Source organism: Ambystoma mexicanum, chromosome 8, assembly GCF_040938575.1.
Source record: "Ambystoma mexicanum isolate Mex_15411 chromosome 8, UKY_AmexF1_1, whole genome shotgun sequence".
NCBI lineage: Eukaryota > Metazoa > Chordata > Amphibia > Caudata > Ambystomatidae > Ambystoma > Ambystoma mexicanum.
This window is the reverse complement of record NC_090929.1, coordinates 525,683,822-525,692,919: the sequence shown is the minus strand read 5'-3', so window position 1 is coordinate 525,692,919 and position 9,098 is coordinate 525,683,822. Positions and strand designations below refer to the sequence as shown.

Genomic DNA, 9,098 nt, shown 5'->3' with positions numbered 1-9,098 from the left:
AAAAGAGTTTTTCTGTCTCTGTTTTAGCCACCATGTATGTGGCAATGTTCAAAATCACCAAGTGAGCATAACTTCTCTAGACAGCATTCAATAGCAATGTAACAGGATGTTTGAGCAAATTCCTGGATGCACCAATCTGTAACATTGCAATTAGAGGTTCACTTAGGCCCTCCTTGCATTGTTGTTTGTGTCTAATATTTGTTTGCCTAGCGCACACCTAGGTTTAAGGTTTTTTTACAGGATTTGTTGAAAATTTACGGGGTGCCGGGGAGAATAACAACCTTGACACTGGGTTGTTTTAACCTATGTAAATCCAACAGATTGTCCACAAGATTGTGGAACTCTCCCGTCCCCTGCACACCCTTTATACTGTAGAAGCAGTCAATATTTCTATACAATGGTAATATTCAGTTTCTTTCAGAAAAAAGAAGAAATTAATGAGAGAAGCTAATTCATGACACTATTATAATAAAACAGAATGATGGGGACCATCGGTTTTAATTGAATTTTAAATTAATTGTTATAGATATGAATTTCAATTCATTCATCATCCAGTCTTTGTAAACATAATAACATAAATGTGTTCATTTTGAGGTTACATTCAATATAATAATACAAGGGCATACAAGGTACTCATCACACTTTCTATACAATAGGCTTTTCACATGGTATATCCACAGAAAGTAATGATGAATATTTTCTCGACGCGTTTCGGGGTGTCCCCTTCTTCAGGAATTGATAGCCCTCTTCATTGCCGTTAATCTTTGTTTCGTCTATAATGTATGATACAATGATCAAATTTTAGATTCTCACTGATAACTGTCATTTAACTCTTGGGAGAAATTTTTAATAATAATCACCTGGATGTTCAATGTGGAATATCCTAACTGGATTTATTATCAATAGCAATAACAGCCCAATAATGGTTATTCAACCTGTAGATGTGATAAAAAGACAATAGGGAAAGCTCAATTAAAAACGGGATCTTAATTCATGAAGGAAAATCTAGTCATGTAATATCTAAGAAAAAATATTACCTTTCGGTATTTCTGTAAAAAGCTACTACATCCATGGAATGGGTCGCTGTGGTATGTAGAGAGTCCTCAGGTACGGAGGTAGTGCAGTAATGGGCGATTCCTCCACTCGTGTCTGTAAAAACACGTATATATACTATATTAGATACACGAAAACAATGGGGTGGGATCATTCTGTGGAGAGTATTCTGTGAAGGCCTCTAGGCTCATGATATGCAATTGGGGAGCTGTTTACAAAGGATTCTCTTACCTCCTTCCTGAGAAGATGGCCGGTGCTGTAGCTCGAACCGTTCTACACGGTTTTCGCTAAAGATGGCCACTATTTACATTATGACGTCATCACGTCGAAGCGTGACGACGTCACTATGTTTAGAACGTCAGCGTGTGACGGGAAAACAGACGTCATACGGACATATTTTAGAAAACAATGTGTAATTAACCAATAGTATATAGGTGTATATCTATACTGGTGCAGGGAGTTTGAGTCAAATGAAATAAAGGTGAAAAGAGTCGAAAGATAAATGTGAGGAGTGTCTCATGTAACTTCTGGGAAATCTATTGTTTACCACGGACAAAAGTTAATCGAATATTGGACATCCGTGTGTTTACTGTTTCAAGAGAAGCATGCTCACATTCTATGGTCTGTAACTTAATACATCCTATGTCAGTAAAAAATCATCCTAAGTGAACTGAACAAATTCAAAAATGTATTTAACAGCAATTGATATTGTATCCACACTGGGTTTCTGATTGGGTCAGGGGAAACAGTATTTAGTTACAAAAATGAGGCTAAACTGTAATCTTCGTTCATCCCATTGGGAGCTAGACTGTTTAGTCTCTCTATCCAGAAGATTTCCCTCTGGTTCATACGTCTGGCATGATTGCCACCTCTTGGGGCTCTGTTCACAATTTCCAAAATCACAACCTTTAGTTGAGAAATATTATGTTTCTTTATGGAAAAATGTCTTGCTACAGGTGAGTTAACACTGTTGGTACGTATGTTACTTTTGTGTTCATTCCAGCGCTCCTTGGCTTTCCTTTGTGTCTGTCCAACATAGTAAATGCCGCATGGGCAGCTTAAACCATAAATGATTGATTTCGTGTCACAAGTGGCAAAATCCTTTAGTGGGGTTTTTTGGCCATTTGATGGGTGTCTTACATAGCTTCCCTTCATTATGTTGTTACAATTGCCACAACTGAGACAGGCAAACGTACCTATTTTCCTCTTGGTGAGGGTTCTTTGATTGTCCACTCTCGGTCTTTCTGCTTTAACTAGGCTATCCCTGAAGTTCCGACCCCTCTTGTAGGCGATTATGGGTGGTTCAGGAAATAGTCTCTTTAGTTGTGGATCCAATTTGATTATACCCCAGTTCTTCTTGATCATCCTTGTTATGTGATGACTCTGTGCTGAATATCTTAAAGCGTAGAGAAATGGGATCTCCTTAGATCTATTTCTTGATATACGGAGGTCTTTCCTCTCCAATGTGAGTGTTTTTTCTTCTGCTTTCTTGATGATAGACTCTGGATAGCCTCTTTCCTTGTATCTTTGTGTCATCAATAGGTTTTCATTCCTCAGGGTGTCAGTTGTTGAGATAATTCTCTTTAGTCTAAGGAATTGACTGTAGGGCAAATTATTCTTTAAATGCGTCGGATGATGGCTCCTGAAGTGTAACGTGTTGTTAACATCGGTGGGTTTGTGATAAATATTGGTGATTATCCCATCTTCCCCAATCTCTAGTTCAACGTCCAAAAAATGTAGTTTAGGGGTTCCAATTTCCATCGTGAATTTGATTCTGTCGTGGCCTGAATTGATGTATTTTAGGAATTCCTCTAGTTCGTGATGTTGTCCTCTCCAAATGACGAAAACATCGTCAATGTATCTTTTCCAGGTGATGATTTTTTTGCTAAATTTTGTTGGTATCAAAATCCATTTCATCTCCAAATGGTACATGAATAGATTAGCATAGGCTGGGGCCATTGCTGACCCCATTGAAGTTCCTGATGCTTGTAAATAGTACTGCGTCCTGTATCTGAAATAGTTGTTAATGAGTATAATTTTGCTTAATTTCATTAGGAAGGTTTTGTTTGCTTCACATTCATTTCTTAGTAGACACCATTCGAGTGCTTCCAAACCGTCTTGATGTGGGATGCATGTATATAGACTCTGTACATCAAACGAAACCAGTAGATCATTTCTGTTAATATCTGTTAAGGTGTCTAGGTGATTGAGAAAATCTGTGGTATCTTTAAGATATGTTGTGGTTGTTTGGACTATGGGTTGTAATGCCTTGTCCACATAAACTGCTAGTGGGTTGAAGATACTATCAGTTCCCGCAACAATCGGTCTGAGGGGGGGTTTTGTCAAGTTCTTATGTATTTTTGGCAGTCCATAGAAGATTGGAGTAATGGGATGTTCATTAATCAAAAACAATTTAGTCTTGTTGGAAATCCATCCTTGGTCCTCAGCTTCCTCAAGCGTAGTTTCAATAATGCTTGATATTTCTCTGACCGGATCTTGTTCAATTTTTATGTACGTGTTCTCATCTGTTAGGAGCTCTAAAATCTTCTCCTCATAGTATGTAGTGTCCATAATAACTATGGCCCCTCCTTTGTCTGCCGGTTTTAGGGTCAGGCTTCTGTCATCCGCAAGGTTCTTGATGATTTCATTCTGCCTTCTCCTGGTATTGTAGTTCCTTGTTCTGGTGAAATTAACCCTTTTGAGATCTTTTATCATCTGTTCTTCAAACATTCTGATGGTTATGTTATTGACTTGAGGGTCGAAATGACTCTTGGGTTTCATTTCTAAGTATTGATGTGGCTCTTGTGTAGTGTTGATTCCCATTTGTGAATCAAAAAAGACTTTGAGTCTCATTTTCCGTGCCAGTCTGTGAAGATTGATTTTTTCTTCCAGCAAATTGGAATTCTGGGTTGGTATAAATGTTAAACCTAGGTTCAATGTGTCCGTTTGGTCTTTGGATAGTGGTTTTGATGAAATATTAACAACTAGTTGTTTGGTTTGTTCCGCGATCTTAGATTTCTTATTGCCTCTTCGCGTAGTCTTTTGTCTAAAAAAACCGAGGGAGTGGTTTGTGCGTTAGAGGTAGTCGCTTCTTGTGATGTATGTATAATCGGTCCACTTTCCGCGTTCTCCCTATTGATAACTTCGTCCCCACTTGTAGGTATTTCGCTACTGGATCCACTTGGTTCTTGTCCCGGTATTGGTGTTTTGTGGTTTTGTGGTCTTCTACCTGGTGCGGTTTTGTTTTGTGCGTAGTATTCTTGCCAGGAGTATACTATATCCTGAAGATAATCCAACGTATCTCTTCTGAATTTTCGGACTTTGCGTTGTTCTATGTCCTTTTTGTAGTTGTCCAATGTTCTGTTCACTTCCTCTATGATGGTTGTTAATTCCTCTTTGTTTTTAAATTTCGACAGTTGTTCTGTCAGGTCTTCGATTTCACTGTCGAGTTTGCTGACAGATTTTGCTAATTCCTCGATTGTCAATAATATAAGATCCAAAGAGCATTTATTTAAGATCTGCTCCCATTTCTTCACAAAATCTGGGTTGTCCTTGCACAGTGTGGGTCTTAAATATACCCTTAGTCCTCTTGGGATTCTTTGTGCTCGGTAGTATTGTGCTAATGTAGTAGCGTGTAGTTTTTGCGATATCTCCCTTCTGATGACCCTCTCCAATTGTGTAATAAGTTTCTCTGGACTAGTCGTTGTTGGTGTGGTTGTTTCGATTTCCTTCAAAAGCCCTAAAATTCGTGTGGCTTCCTCTTCGTTAAATGCCAAAGTTGTGGCGTGTTTTTCTGTAATTGCATTGATCTTTGAAAAAGACATCCCTTAGGGAGGCGGAGGTGATTGTTAGTATTTCTATTGGGTGCTGCTATGGCTGTTGTGTCACTCCCTAAGCATTTTTAGGGGGGCAGAGAGCAAGAATCCAATATTTGTTTGCCTAGCGCACACCTAGGTTTAAGGTTTTTTTACAGGATTTGTTGAAAATTTACGGGGTGCCGGGGAGAATAACAACCTTGACACTGGGTTGTTTTAACCTATGTAAATCCAACAGATTGTCCACAAGATTGTGGAACTCTCCCGTCCCCTGCACACCCTTTATACTGTAGAAGCAGTCAATATTTCTATACAATGGTAAGATTCAGTTTCCCCTGACCCAATCAGAAACCCAGTGTGGATACAATATCAATTGCTGTTAAATACATTTTTGAATTTGTTCAGTTCACTTAGGATGATTTTTTACTGACATAGGATGTATTAAGTTACAGACCATAGAATGTGAGCATGCTTCTCTTGAAACAGTAAACACACGGATGTCCAATATTCGATTAACTTTTGTCCGTGGTAAACAATAGATTTCCCAGAAGTTACATGAGACACTCCTCACATTTATCTTTCGACTCTTTTCACCTTTATTTCATTTGACTCAAACTCCCTGCACCAGTATAGATATACACCTATATACTATTGGTTAATTACACATTGTTTTCTAAAATATGTCCGTATGACGTCTGTTTTCCCGTCACACGCTGACGTTCTAAACATAGTGACGTCGTCACGCTTCGACGTGATGACGTCATAATGTAAATAGTGGCCATCTTTAGCGAAAACCGTGTAGAACGGTTCGAGCTACAGCACCGGCCATCTTCTCAGGAAGGAGGTAAGAGAATCCTTTGTAAACAGCTCCCCAATTGCATATCATGAGCCTAGAGGCCTTCACAGAATACTCTCCACAGAATGATCCCACCCCATTGTTTTCGTGTATCTAATATAGTATATATACGTGTTTTTACAGACACGAGTGGAGGAATCGCCCATTACTGCACTACCTCCGTACCTGAGGACTCTCTACATACCACAGCGACCCATTCCATGGATGTAGTAGCTTTTTACAGAAATACCGAAAGGTAATATTTTTTCTTAGATATTACATGACTAGATTTTCCTTCATGAATTAAGATCCCGTTTTTAATTGAGCTTTCCCTATTGTCTTTTTATCACATCTACAGGTTGAATAACCATTATTGGGCTGTTATTGCTATTGATAATAAATCCAGTTAGGATATTCCACATTGAACATCCAGGTGATTATTATTAAAAATTTCTCCCAAGAGTTAAATGACAGTTATCAGTGAGAATCTAAAATTTGATCATTGTATCATACATTATAGACGAAACAAAGATTAACGGCAATGAAGAGGGCTATCAATTCCTGAAGAAGGGGACACCCCGAAACGCGTCGAGAAAATATTCATCATTACTTTCTGTGGATATACCATGTGAAAAGCCTATTGTATAGAAAGTGTGATGAGTACCTTGTATGCCCTTGTATTATTATATTGAATGTAACCTCAAAATGAACACATTTATGTTATTATGTTTACAAAGACTGGATGATGAATGAATTGAAATTCATATCTATAACAATTAATTTAAAATTCAATTAAAACCGATGGTCCCCATCATTCTGTTTTATTATAATAGTGTCATGAATTAGCTTCTCTCATTAATTTCTTCTTTTTTCTGAAAGAAACTGAATATTACCATTGTATAGAAATATTGACTGCTTCTACAGTATAAAGGGTGTGCAGGGGACGGGAGAGTTCCACAATCTTGTGGACAATCTGTTGTTGTTTGTGTCTCCCACTCCAGGATTCCATACAGCTTGCTACCGCTGCCCTACTATGAGGACAGACTCTATTGAATACCACATGAAGACTGAATATGTCCTGAAGAAGATGGTCTATAATTACTAACAAACCATCGAAACCGGTCGACCTGACCTGTTGTGGCTGAACCACAACACTTTTCGATATCCCCAAGACTAACAGGGGGTACCACATAAAACCAAACTTTAAGCCCAGACAAGTATGGCCTTGCAGCACACCCAATAACCAGCGGGATTGTGCGTTTTTAGAATACAGATTTCACATGTCTGTTTTTATGTTTTGGGCAGCCACCCATATGCAACAAGTTTTGAGCCACCAGGGTGATTAAATCGCATAGAAATAATCCTGATGTCTCTCACAGGCATATGTTTACCAAGGCTTCTTGGTTTTTGACTGCGAGATCTAATACCTCTCCCGCACTCATTTACAAGTCTGTTGGTTGCCCTCTCACCATTTCTGCAGGCTGTTGGTGTTTACACCACACGCGGTACATAGACAAACCGCGTATATAGAGCTGGAATTGTGTTTTTTCCTCCATGTTTCCCTCTAGGACAGGCATTACACCCACCACTGTCCAGGTTTAGACAACCCTCTACAACCCTTCCTTTCTCCATCCTTGGTAAGTCTTTTTTGGGTGTCCAACCAGAGGGCCAGAACAGCTCCCTATCCTGTGTCCAATAGTTAGGACTATCATTGTAACTATCCTAACGACCTCTCTCGTCACGTCCTGACCAGCCAGTAGACAAAAGTTTATTCCCCAATGAACCATTTTGTGTGTAACAGTATGCCCCTACGGTTAGGGAAGGCATTCATTATCCTGGCTGTTTCAGCCACAATTTACCCTGTTGTGATTTTCCAATGAAGAATCACACCAGGGTCTGTGGTTACTGTCTGTTTGCAATGTAGATGTGTATCATTTCGCTCACCGTGGGCCTCTTAATGAGTAGTGAGGTAACATTGAAATGTGTTATTTCAGAATGCTGCATGTTTTATTGCAGTGCCTATTGCGGGACTGAAACCGTGTAACACTGTCTGCTTTAATGTGGAGGTTAGAACAGCCACACAAAAGCATTATTGCCTGCAGTGATTCCCATGCAATAACACCACGGTTCCCCAATCGAGTCCAATGTGACGGTAACTGAAGTGTAAACATTCCTTTAAATCAAGTGGTCCATTGTTCTAAGTACATGCTTACCATGTGTGGTAACGATATTCCAGTTTGGGGGTATCTATAGAGTAAATACTGCTAAACTCTTAATTAAGCTCTAAGTATGTTTCCCACATTTTTCGGCACTTCCAGAATTTGATATCGCTACTTTGTGCGGTAGAAAGAGTAAGGGGTTCATCACAAGTGAATCTCAAGTGAGCTAGTGATGGTTAATTTCTTTAAGTGTAAATAGGTGTATGCGCGAGCCCAAGTCCAGTGTATTCACTCCAGGTAGGCCAGTCCAGCTCAGTTTATGTAACTGCAGAGTATGAAATAGTATTGGTTAAGCAGCAGTATTCTGCATGCTTTTAGGTGTTACCCGCACATGCACACCGAAATTCTCAAGCCCCAGACTTTCATTGATTTAAGCTCTTATTGTGGGCTTTTTACTAGATACATGTAATTTTCCACAAACATTTCCACCTGCAAAGGCAGTACTCCTGAACTTTCTCCAAAAGCCGATTACTTGGGCATTAGTTTCAGCAATGGCATAAAACACACGTCTCCATGCCTGTTGCATGTTTTCAATGCTGTGAAGGAGATTTTAATTAGGGTCTCCTTCTGTTGGCTTTAGAAGCTCACACGAGTAAGTGTCGGCCATCTGAAGCATTCACACCTTGGTCAGTCAGAGTAGCTCTCCAGCTGCTTAATCCTGCGGAGCAGCAACGTACCAATTGGGTTGGTTCAACATATTTTATAGAGGCCAAAGTTTCTAGATCGAGAATATATTCAAAGGGATTTTGAATTGGCTGATGATAGAAGCTTGTGGTAGATGAAAAGGAAAGTGACTGCAATTGGACAATATCTGTAGCAATGTATAAAACTCTAATGTTCAGTTCATACTAGTCGAAGAATATAACTCGTAGGAAATAGGATTCTAGGTCAAGACGGGAGACGAGCATTATGTTTCAACTTCTTTAATCTACTCTTCAGCAGTACAACACTTAAACAGAAAACAATCAAAACATTTCCATTTGCATTGTTTGGTTTTTCTTCTGAAAACTACATTTCCCTTTCTTTTGATTTATTTTGTAGTCCATCACACTTCCTGTCTGTAGCCCTCTTTACTACTTCCTGTCTCTGGTGCCTCCTCTTCTTTAGCTGATCTTCAGTCAGATAAGTGTTATTTTCTAACTGCAGAGCGTGTATTCGTCATGTTTCTTTCTATTG

General features: G+C 39.2%; 2 long non-coding RNA genes across 2 annotated transcripts; one reads left to right on the top strand and one right to left on the bottom strand.

Moving 5' to 3' along the window:
* Positions 1-463: 463 nt before the first annotated feature.
* Positions 464-1,635, bottom strand: LOC138472178 (uncharacterized). The gene is made up of 3 exons (XR_011268563.1): positions 1,038-1,635; positions 861-935; positions 464-773 (listed from the first exon to the last, which is right to left on the bottom strand). It is a non-coding gene; the product is annotated as an uncharacterized lncRNA (long non-coding RNA).
* Positions 1,636-5,361: 3,726 nt separating this feature from the next.
* LOC138473627 (uncharacterized) lies at positions 5,362-6,533 on the top strand. Its single transcript, XR_011268822.1, has 3 exons — positions 5,362-5,959; positions 6,062-6,136; positions 6,224-6,533. It is a non-coding gene; the product is annotated as an uncharacterized lncRNA (long non-coding RNA).
* The last annotated feature ends 2,565 nt before the right edge of the window (positions 6,534-9,098 follow it).